The following is a 12,112-nucleotide window of genomic DNA, read 5'->3' as shown; positions in this document are numbered from 1 at the left end:
CAACATAAGCTGATGTTGGATAAGTAATAGTAACTCGGTAAGTTGATGTTTTATAACCGTCGTTGAACAGCCGACCCAATTAATTTTGGGTTTACGACTACTAATGTTCAACTCCGTAATCTCGTAATTTTGAACCAATCCAGAAGGCAAGGAAACTCCTGGATCAGTAACCCCAGAGGCATGATTTGTTATGGGAACATGGAGGAATTTGCCATTCGATAGATTTAACGTGCACGAGTCACCATTTAAAACACGAGGTGTCTTCGGCGGGGGGGGGGGGATCGAACCCATGACCTCTTGGACAGGGGTCCAGTGCCCTACCAACCAGGCTATCCCCCTCTCTGTTAGACCCTTTTGACAAAATCGTAGTTTTTATATAAAAAACAATTTAATATAAAAACAGCAATTTTCATTAAAAAAAAAAAAAGAAGCTGATCAATAAGCACAATATTTGTGGAAAGGAATTTGATGGAATTCTCAACAATCCCTTCCCTCCTTGAGTAGGGCCTTCATTACAGTGAGCCTGGTATCAAAATTTGAATGACATGCATAATTTTCTTAAATTGTCATCTAAAATAGAAACTCCTCTTTCACAGAAAATCTAAATTATCAATCCGATTATACCTCACTAGTATGTTAAGACTGGGAGATTTGACTTTTTCAAGAAAAAAAAAAGCAATGCATCAATGACTTGTCAGAAAATATTGCATACAACCAAACCATATAATATCTAGTTTAAATCCGACAATTACTAGATCGAACAGTGCAGCTCTAACAGGCCTCCAATTTCATATATATCACCTTTATCAAAATAAAGTTAATTTGGTGAGATTATCAGTTAAAAAACCTCGTTATTTGTTCATTTTTTAAAAATTCACGAGTGAGTTTAAACTTTTGACCTGTATTGTACATACATATATATATAGCATAAGAAATAAATACAAAAAGAAAGGAATATTAAAAAAAAAATTAATAAAACTGCGGATAAAAGAAAAGAAAGATATAAGTTCTTCATTAGATCACAGGATTGTATCAATAAAGCCAACGCAAAATATATAAACACAAGCATAAGCATATTTCGGATAGGAATGTGTGTGCGGTAATGGCACATTCAAGCACAAGCTTGTAAAGTAGTATGAATCAACGGAAACTGAAAAAGAGTAGTAAAGACAGAAGAAAATTCGATTCCCTACCGGCTCAAGTCGGCATTACCGCACACACAATCCTATACGAAATGTGCTTATTTAGGTCCCCTCTGCATACCTTTACATTTTTGACATATATTTTAGGACCACCCTGTATATACCAGGGGTGATTGTGAGCCCAACTAACAAGTCTTGAAAATTTCTTGATTAAACTCCTTAACGACGCATTTCAAAAAATTAATGTCTTTTTAAATCATTGATACTTTCAAAACATGAAATTCTAACTAAATTATATGTAGCATAATTTAAATTAATAATTTTTTTATAAATTTAATTTTATCTCTAATCACATTTATTATTCTACCAGAAAAAAATATTTACAAATAAAAGAGATGCCAAGTATAAATTCTAGTTCTAAAATTTTAAATAAAATATACAAGAATTTGCACACACAAATGTGATCGATGATTTCTTGAAACTTCTGGACCTTGGATTTCCGTATCGCACTTAGCAAAAGATCTGGATTTTTCCGGAGCACAATCATCTCTGATATATATTTATATATATATATATATATATATATACAAAAAAAAAGGAAAGCTAGAATTTAATTTTAATAAAATAATTATTTTATTAAATTCAAATTCTAACTGCTTTCCATTCTTTTTTTTTTCCTTTCAAAACTGATGCAACTCTATAGTCGTTCAAATAAATTTCTAGGAGTGATTAGAAATAAAGATTCTGAGAAATGTGTATAATAACTTTTTATTGAAACATTGTGATCGCATATTAAAATACATCGACAAGATTGTGAAAAAAGTTCTATAAACACTACTACAAATTGTTTGTCATCTTTACATACAATATGCTTTTTTTTTATTTTTTCAATCTTCACTGATATGTTTTTTTCAGACTGTCTCCACCTAAAGATACTAGCACACTCATCTTTGAAACCAGTACTTTTTTTCTTCTTTCTTTTTCTTAAATAAGAAACCAAATCTCATTTTTACTTTGTTGTCTAAGTATTTTTTAAATAAAACAAAAACATAATTCAATTCTGAAGAAAGGTTATTATCAGAAACGAATATGATTAACAGACCAACAGTCTACAAAAAAAAGCAATAATATTTTAATTTAGGCTATGATTTTTCCTTTGCTTTTTTGTTATATAACGTTTAATAAAAAAAAATGAAATAAGTTCTGACTACGCTTAATTGCAATGTAATAGCAAGATACACAAAAAAGTTCACATAAAATTTTTTTTCAGTTGTTTTAAAATGGACATGGTATTTAATATATTCTAGATTTTCAGATTCATGACTTTCCATGACTAATTCCAAGAATTTTTCATGACATAACGAAGTTACTATTTTCTCCGACAAAAACAGAACAACAAATTAAAAAAAACATTATAATAACAGTAATTGAAATGGTAAGTAAAATCAAAACTGTTATACTCTGCATCTTCATATTTATAGATTTTAAATTTAAGAAGAAAAAAAAGTGTAAAGAAAGAGTTGAAACAATAAAATAGCTGAAAAAACACAAAAGCAAATAATTTTTTGTTCTTTTTCTGTAGAATTATATTCTAAAGATACTTTTCTTGTTCATGGAAGGAAAGAAATACTCCCCATTTTTCTGTTTTCATTTCGAAACAAGAAAAAATTCGCCAATAACTGGCTTGCTTCAGCTAGAATTTTAAATTAATAAAATAAAACAAAATAAATAATAACAAAAATTATGAAACCACAGAAGTTTATAAGATACTTCACTCCAGAAATATTTTTTCTTTCATTTTTTGAAAGAAAACCATAATTTTTAAAGAACATGATAAAAACATTTTATATTTTAATAAAAAATGACTGTGAGTGAGGATTTTGTTACAAATTCAGATATTCGGAACACGAAGAAATGGGGGGGGGGGTAAGCTCCATTTTAAAAATTAGATTTTTCAGCGACCTAAATCCATGACTTTCAATGATTTTTAAAATAAAAAAATAGTTAAAATCATGACAAATTTTGCTTAATACCGAAATTCATGACTTTCCAGGGGTGCAGACACCTTACTTATAGTAAATTTATAAGAAATCTGTAATAACAGACTCATATTTGCCAATAAAATTACTATCAGTTTTTAAAAACTTGTTTAAAATAGCTTTTACCAACTTGACAACAAATTTAATTTTGTGACAGTTAGCAGCAGAAAAATTACTTTCAAGGAAAGAGTATAAAAAGCAATATAATGAAGGATCTGAAAAAACCCCCCAATGATAACAAAAAAAGTTTAAGTGGTTCAGTATAATCCAACAAGTTAATCAACAGATGTAAAAACATTAAAAAAAATTAATATGATTTTAAAACTATATTTAGGGTTTAAATCAACTTTATTTGAATTAAGATAAAATTTCTTACATTTTTAAACATTTCTTGTTTTAAATAATATTTTTTGGGGTGTACGAGTCAAATATTTCAACAAAATATAAGTACTTTTAAAGCACTATATACATTAACAAAATGCAAAATAATTTTCAAAGACTTTAGACGATCATGATAAAATAACTCGTTTCTGACAAAGAATTTTTATTGACAAAGTCTTTTTCTTGATTACATTAGCCACTATAAAAAGATAGATTTTTCGGTTCGATTTCAGCAAAATGAATTGAGAATCTCTCGCAAAATGCATCAGAGTTGCACATGATAGTGCAAGAATAATTCCTACTGAATGCAGCTCAGTATATGCTCACGCGGACCTGCAAGCATTTAATCAAACATGTGAAATGATTGGTGATTTCATAGGCTACGGAAAGACGGTACGCTGAATTGCATTATGTTAGAATGATTTGTGAAAACATTGAATAGAACAATGCGAAAAACACGCTTTTGCATAATACGTGGCGAAAATCAGCATGGTAAAGAAAAACAAATTCTTATTTTCGAAAAAGAAAGATTTTCAAAAACGTCCAATAAAAAAAAGCACCTTTCATCGCTTTTAAAAAACGAAAATTGAAAATAAGCACCTTCAAGCACTTTTTAAAAATGCTATGCAGCCTGTTTTTGTTTAAAAGTAAATAGAATCCCAGTAATCGTTATTTAATTAAAATATATTGCACATAATTTCAAAATCTTTTTGCGTAGCTAATAAATTTTTAAATATATATTCCATCTTTTCTCTTCATAATTTACTCATTAATGTCAAACCAGCACCAGTTTATACATGTCATGTAACAATTTGACATAATTTAATCTATCTTCATTTTAAAATACTGTTCCAATTTTTTTGTATTTTAAAATTTTTTTTTTTAATTTTGAAGTTGTAAACCCTTTTTTAAAAGGCGATGAAATGGTTTTCAAATCAAACATAATAATGAAAATTGAGAATAATCATAAAATACATGGATGAGCGTGCTCACTTTAGGTGTCAACAAATCTTCATAAAGACTTACATAGAGCTTATTTGTAAAAATAATCTAAGAAAGTGAAGACATTTTTGACGCCTTATTCACTAACAGTGGATGCAATAAGAACTAACTTTAAAAACACACCAAATACAGTCTTTTCAAACAAAAAAAAAGTTTCTCTTCAATGATTTTTTCCATACATTGCACATCTTAAACATATTTTTTGTAAAGACAAACGAAACTATGACACACTTTGTCCCGGTTTACTAACATAATCAAAATAACTGCCTAGGTTAAAATAAATCAGGAATTTCATACAATACGATATAAACAAAAGTGCTTTGGTACAATTCATAAAATAATACGAACGAGGTTTGTATCACCCTATCTAAACTAAACTCAGTCCATCATCCTAGTTTTCTTGAACTTTTATAACAGAATATGACATCATATGCTGATAATTTGGTTTCATATCAAGAATTTTGTTTTTTGAAACTGAACTTCTTACAACTTAAAAGTAATACAAATTGATAATATTGGACATCCTAAGTAAACAAATATTTTTTTTTTATTTTTTAAACCAAAGAAAAGAAAGGACACTTACCAATCATATTGCTTTGGTTTTTCAAAAATGAAAATTTGAATAATAAAGATTTTCAAATTAATCACTAAATTATTTAATTTAACATGCAAACTATGAGGTACTATCCGTTTCTATATATAAAGTGCGCAATGAGAATATATATATTATAATCTATCATGAAGATTGTCGCTCTTAGATAGATATTGTAATTGCATAAAATTATAATAATGGGCAAATTTTTTAAAAAAGGAGAAAAATTAACACATGGCACCGATTTTAAAAAGTTAAGATATTTTCAACATGCATTTCATTGTAAATTGTGAAGCATTGTTACCAGATTTTCAGCTAGAGTTACAATTAATTCAAGAAGCTTTTTTTCGCAATTTTCCAAAAATAAAATTCTACTAATTATTCTCAAAAGTTTTATTAGTATTAGTATCTAAGTATTATATCTAAATATAAGTACTTTTAGTAGTTATTAGTATCTAAGTTTCCCAAGATTGATATCACTCACTCAAGGAATAAGTGTTATGTTTGTTTCATTTTCTAGGCGTGAAAATATTTTTTTTTTTATTGTGAACTTTAGAAAAAATTCTATAAGAAATAGGCTGAAACATCTTTTAGCATAACTTTTCAGTATTAGAACATCGACGATGAATTTAAAAATGCTGTTGAAGGTTACTATTATAGTAAGTCTAGTACTCAAATAGTAATTTAATATATAATTAATATAATATATAATAATAAATATACAATTTAATGTAAAATTAATTTAATATATAACTAATTATGTTTTTGCATGCAAAGAAAGATATGATTGGTAAGTGTCACTTTGAAAATTAAATTTCTTTCAAAACTCACTTCATTTGCCTTTGTTTGAATTTTAATTAAAAAATTCTTACATAACTCTTTCGATAATCTGGAATTAACCCTGACTGACAAAATAATAAATTCCAACAAATGATAGAATTGTAGTTACTATAGAATTTTTTAAAAATCTAAAATTTGATATGACTTTAGATCTATTACTATTAGATAAAATTTGATATGAGTTTAGATATTTGACTTTTTCCACAATTCAAGTAATACATATATGCAAATGATAAATGTAACCTTACTAAAGATTGAGGTACAAACGAAAATATGATGCAGTCAAAAAAATTTTTTTGCAATCAAATATAGTCAAAATGGCTCTACATATGACATCAATAACATCTAATATCACTCTCATGTTAAGGATATGCTTCATGCTATTATATAGCATGATGACACTCTCTCAAAAAAGTTATTCAGTACTGAATCACACTATCTGTACTTTGAACCATAATATTATACAAGCTTGCTGCAACCTTAATGAGATGTTATACTGAACCATATTTTCCTTCAAGTTCAGCTATAGTATTGAGAAATCAAGTAAAATAATACAGTTAAATTTAGTACCCTATTAAAGTTACAGCAAATTTGAATGATATTAAGGTTCTCCACAATTTCTAACATCATAAGCATTATTGTTCATATTTAAATAATTTTTACTTACAAAAGTTTTCTTTGCATTTATATTAATTTATCTTCATAAATCTTTTCAAAATATAAATTTCTAATATATTTTTTACAAGAAAATTGTAAGAAATGTATATATATTTTAGGTCCAATCACTTGGCACAAGTAGTTAGCATAAAACATACTGAATTCTAATCCTTATATCAAATTATACTTTTAAAGGGAAAAAAAATTAATAAACATCATAGTTTGCCAATATCCACATGAATAAAAATCTCGTCTAAGTACCAAAATTCTATCCACACTTTAAGTCCCAAATAAATTGTAATACTTTTTAAATAAAGATCAACAGAACAGCTCATGATAAGTAAACACATAAAATTCTGATTACATTTGACTAAAGATGATATCACCAATGATATGTAGATAATACAACAATTTGCACAATACAGACAATATAAACTGCACATATAAATGTGTACATTGTATTAATTAAAATACGGTACAATGTCTAACATCAACAATAAAAATACATACATTTGTTACATCTGATTGCAAAACGTCATTAAAATAAAGTTTACTAACCAATTGTCATTAAAAACTTTTATTTCATTTGCCTTTTTAATGTGGATGTAAACCAAAATTAAATGTCGTCAATTTACATATCATATAAATCGATTATTAGGAAATTAACTTAAGAGATAGTGTCAAAAGAATATTTTTAATAATGTAATAAAATTTGTTGACATGTTTTCAAAAAATTAAACAAAGTATTTCCTTTCTCTGTATATCACAGTCAGACTAAAAACATTTTTATTGAAAAAAGTTAATTAAAAAAAAATTTAATTATGTCTATTTTGAATGAATCTTAAAGCTAAATTAGTTTTTACTAATGACTAACTTGAGTCTTTTATATTTTTAATTTGAACAAACATTACTTAAAAAATTCAATTTATTTCATGAACTAAATGTTGACTAAAATAATTACTTAACAATATTCAATGTTTGCATTTCCTTTGTCATTGGTAATTTCAACTCAAACTTAAACATCTTGAAGCTAAATTGAAATTGCTCCCAAGCTAGTTTAAATTAATTATTTAATAAAAAAAATACTGTTTAAACAATTTAATAATGGCACAAAATTATGTAAATATAACTAAATTAATAATTATGATCATAACAAATTGCACATCAAATGCATTTATTTCATTAAATAAAGTAATTGTATATAACATGAACTAAGACTAGAAGCAACATTTTCTAAACATAAATACTACATTTTTACATGTAATTTAAGTACACATTGAAACAAACAATTTGCAACATTAAATTTTCTAAAAGCAGTCTAAAAAATTAAATCAGTCATAAATAATAATGTGTTTTATACAATTATAATAAATTAATTATTTCCTTTTATGAATTTTCTGTGCAAAAAAGTAACTACTGAGAAAAACTTAATATATTTCACAAAATAAATCTTTTTTCACGATCATCAGGAAGAAAACATAGTTTAACTCAAGAAAAACATAATTTGCAAGCAATTGTTTGCTAATTACTTTACTCTACATTAAGTACTGCATAAGTTCATAAATAGATTGCCTTGCGTTTTTATACTGCGCCTCCTTCAGAAAATAAAGTTTTTTGAAAGTGTGACTTACAAATTAGAAAAAAGTTATGCAACAAAAATCAGTCTTAAAAATAGTATTAAAAAAATTGGTGTGGATTGAACACCATTTCTTTTTCAATTAATATATTCTATTTAAAAACTTGACAGACTATACTATGCATACAACCAACCATAACATGTTAAGTACTGTGTTTTCAAGATGCCATTTAACAAAATGCACTTTAAACGAGGAAAAAAAAAGTTTGTCTAGTGTGATACAAATTCCACATCTAATACTGTTTCAGTCATAAAAGTTTTGAGTAAGTCTCAAAGATGTGATTGAAGAAAAAAAAGCAAAGGACATTATAAAATTGATATAGTGGTGAAATTAAAGAGTGCCAATATTATTGCTTCATCGCAATATAAACACTTAAAAATTTAGTCTCTAAAAGTGTTGAAAATATCTACAATTTGATGTATATCATTAATGAAATATCTACACTTACAACTAGTAACATCAAAATTTATAAAATTGAGCAATTAATTTATTTTTCAAAATTCAAGCACAATTGCAGATACTAAGCTTCATTTTGGTTTCGAGAAGGTTATGGCAAAAGCAGAAATAGAAAACTTATTATTGGCTACTTCAATGTGTAAAACAGTTATTATTCCATTTTTTTTAATAATTGTCTAAAGAAAGAAAATTAGAGTGTAGGTTAAATAGAACTAATATAATGCTTAATAGATTGTTTTTTTGGTCAAAATTATTTCAAATCATACTCAATTGTCGAAATTGATACAGCACAAACTCAAATTAAGTAATTCGTTGTCAAAACTGATACAACACAATGTAAACTTAAGCTATTCGTTGTCATAATTGATGCAACCTCAACTCAACTCAAACCATTTGTTCTCAACATTATTAGAACTCAAACTCAGCTTCAAATATTTGCTGTCAAAACTGATGCGACACAAACTCAGTTTAATCCTGTAAAAGTGCTCAGTTATTTCTTTAAAACAATTATTCCTTTTTCATCGTTTTAACTAGCCATTGAAGTAGCCAACAAACATTTAATAATATGTTGGTAAGACAGTCTAGATATTTTCAGTTCCTACTCACAAAAAAGAAAGTTCAAATAACTAAATTTAAACACATCAACAATTACAAGAGGAAAAACTTCTAATAATTATAATCATTAAGTACTCTCTATAGTTTATATAAACAGAGCCTGATTATGACCAATAAGGAGTTTACATTTTTTCCCCAATTCTTTGCAAAATATTCTAAATAAATATTTGGCATATTTTTATACTTTGAATGCTATATAATTATTTTTTTAAAATTAGTAAGATTTAAAATTTTTTCAAAACTGAATTCCTAATGTTTTTAATCAAGCCTCATTTCATAATTAGACCCTGCATATCTATACTAAAATTTATAAAATGAAACTATCTACACAATTTTTCTTATGTAATATACACATTTGTTCCCAAATTGTTAGCTCAGTTACGAAGAATTACAAACTTGGTGCTTCATTTTCAGAATTCATTAAAAGCTTTTTAAAGTAACATCAATTATAGAATAAGCTTAATGATATTTTATTGTAGCTTTGTCCACCACACACCTTTTTTTTTTTAAAAAAAAAAAGAAAAGAAAAATTTAATTCTTGCAAAATAAGTGAAATGAAATTGTTATACTTGGATGATATTAAGAATTAAAAAGTCTGATGATTTCCAAATGACATTCGATACTCTATAATGGCAATAAAAATCAGTAAATCTTAATAACATCAAAAAATGCATAAGCTCACAGGAAAGAGCTAAGATACAGGGGCAAGCTTTTATCTCTAGTCTAATGTCCGGAGTTTTGGTGATATATCCATGTTTTAATTTTTGAAATTTCTCTTTCAATTGAATGCCTTTTTTTTTTTATTAAGGAATGATAATACTGCGTTGTTGGGCAGTAATAATGCAATTGAATATTAAAAAAGTAATTTAGTTAAAATATAAATGGTCAATTAACACACGTTGCTTATGGAATTATATTTTCTTATTATTCTTTTTACCATCATGAAAGGATTTTTGTGAAAATTGTTGAGCCAAAAATGTTACTCAAATGATTGTCCACCACTAGCAAACCTGCCAACATATGGATAGGAAAAAATCCAATAGATAATATAAATTTCATGATAATTGTTGCATAATGTACTAAATATTTTACACATAGGGAATTTTATAATCCTCAAAATAGAAAAAACTGCTGTATTTTTTACTTATGATAAACATTAAAGATACTTAAAATATTATGTATACTTATAATTTTGAAAATTGATAGGCATTTAATTCATCAAAGATAATTAAAAGATTTTTTTATTAATTTATAAAGAGTTCTGAAAATAAAAATAAAGTGAACATTTTATAACAAAAAAGTTTAACTATTTTGATGATTTCTATAAATGAGGTTCGCTTCGTTATGTACTAGTAATACTTATTTTTAGTAATCTAACTCAATTTTAGGGATTTTTCTAAAATGAATAAAAACCAGGAAGTTTTAATTAAACCAGTAGACCGAGAGAAACTGGTAAAATCCAGTAGAGTTGGCAACTATCCACAAGTCAGTACATTTTTCAATAATTTTGACGGATATGAATTCTCCATTACTCTAGAGGGGTGAGAGAATAATTATCGCAATGTTGGGCAAATTTTCACATAGCAATCGATACTTTTTCCGAAGATATTTAAAATAACATAAATTTTAAATAAGATAATTTTGGTTATAGTGTGCACAGGACATAATTCTTTGGAAAAAAAAATTCGTTGAAAATTAACAATTGCTGATCAAAATATAGTCTTAAACTAAAATACCACAAATGCAGAAATTTTAAAATTTAGTCTTTTCGCCATAAAAATTCAGATCTCAGACAGTATCTTGTTTTTGATGTCTTAAAATATAAATTTGGTAAGATAATATTAGAGGTGGGAATTGAGACATCAAGAAAACACTATTTTGAGCAACAAACTATTTCTAAGACAGCACACATTATCTGAATGGAATTAAATAGGAAAATATTTCAAAGCTTTATTTTTTTCTCTACTCAAAATAGCGACTTTTTTCTCCTTAAATATGCATAGAAAACATTAGAGTTTGGTCCATTGAAAACACATGTGGAGTTTATAAAAAGTGCTCCATGTAGAATTTAATGCTCTTAAAATTGAAAAATTAGTTTCAATTAATCTAGAATTAACTTGAATCTAATAAACTGAATAGTTTGCAGAAAAAGGTTTTTAAGTACCATTTGTAAGTATTCAGGAACATTATCATTAGAAATTATAACAACGGAAGAAAGCAGTTCACTACATAGAATTTTTCATTAAAATATACATTCATAATAATCTGGCAATAAAAGTAAAACTCTAAAAACACATTTTAACATGTTTGAAAACTAATCATTAAAACTTTAGAATGTCATAAAAGAAATTTTTTTTTTAAATAATGATAGTATTTAAAATTTGAGTGATAGATATATCTTTAAAGAAATTAGAATTTTTGATCAATTTTAAAATTATCTGCTATTTAATATGCAATAAAATTTATAATTATTTACACTAAAAAACTTAGGGAAAAGTTCAACTTTTAAAAACCTCATTATTTTGATACAAAAATTGAAAATTTTTAAGATAACTTCTGAAATAAAACTTAATTTGTATTACAGATTAACATATATCAAAAAACAAAATAGGATCATTTTTTAAACACACATAAATTAATACTGGATGAAAATAAAGAAGCTCATGTTCCAAAACCTAAAAAATAATAGATTAATAAGAATCTTCTAAAAAGTTTCTTGAAACAAATCAATCATAAATTTTATCATTACTA

Source organism: Parasteatoda tepidariorum, chromosome 4, assembly GCF_982258835.1.
Source record: "Parasteatoda tepidariorum strain Cologne lab strain chromosome 4, Ptep-v5.0, whole genome shotgun sequence".
NCBI lineage: Eukaryota > Metazoa > Arthropoda > Arachnida > Araneae > Theridiidae > Parasteatoda > Parasteatoda tepidariorum.
Note: the sequence above shows the minus strand (reverse complement) of the source record.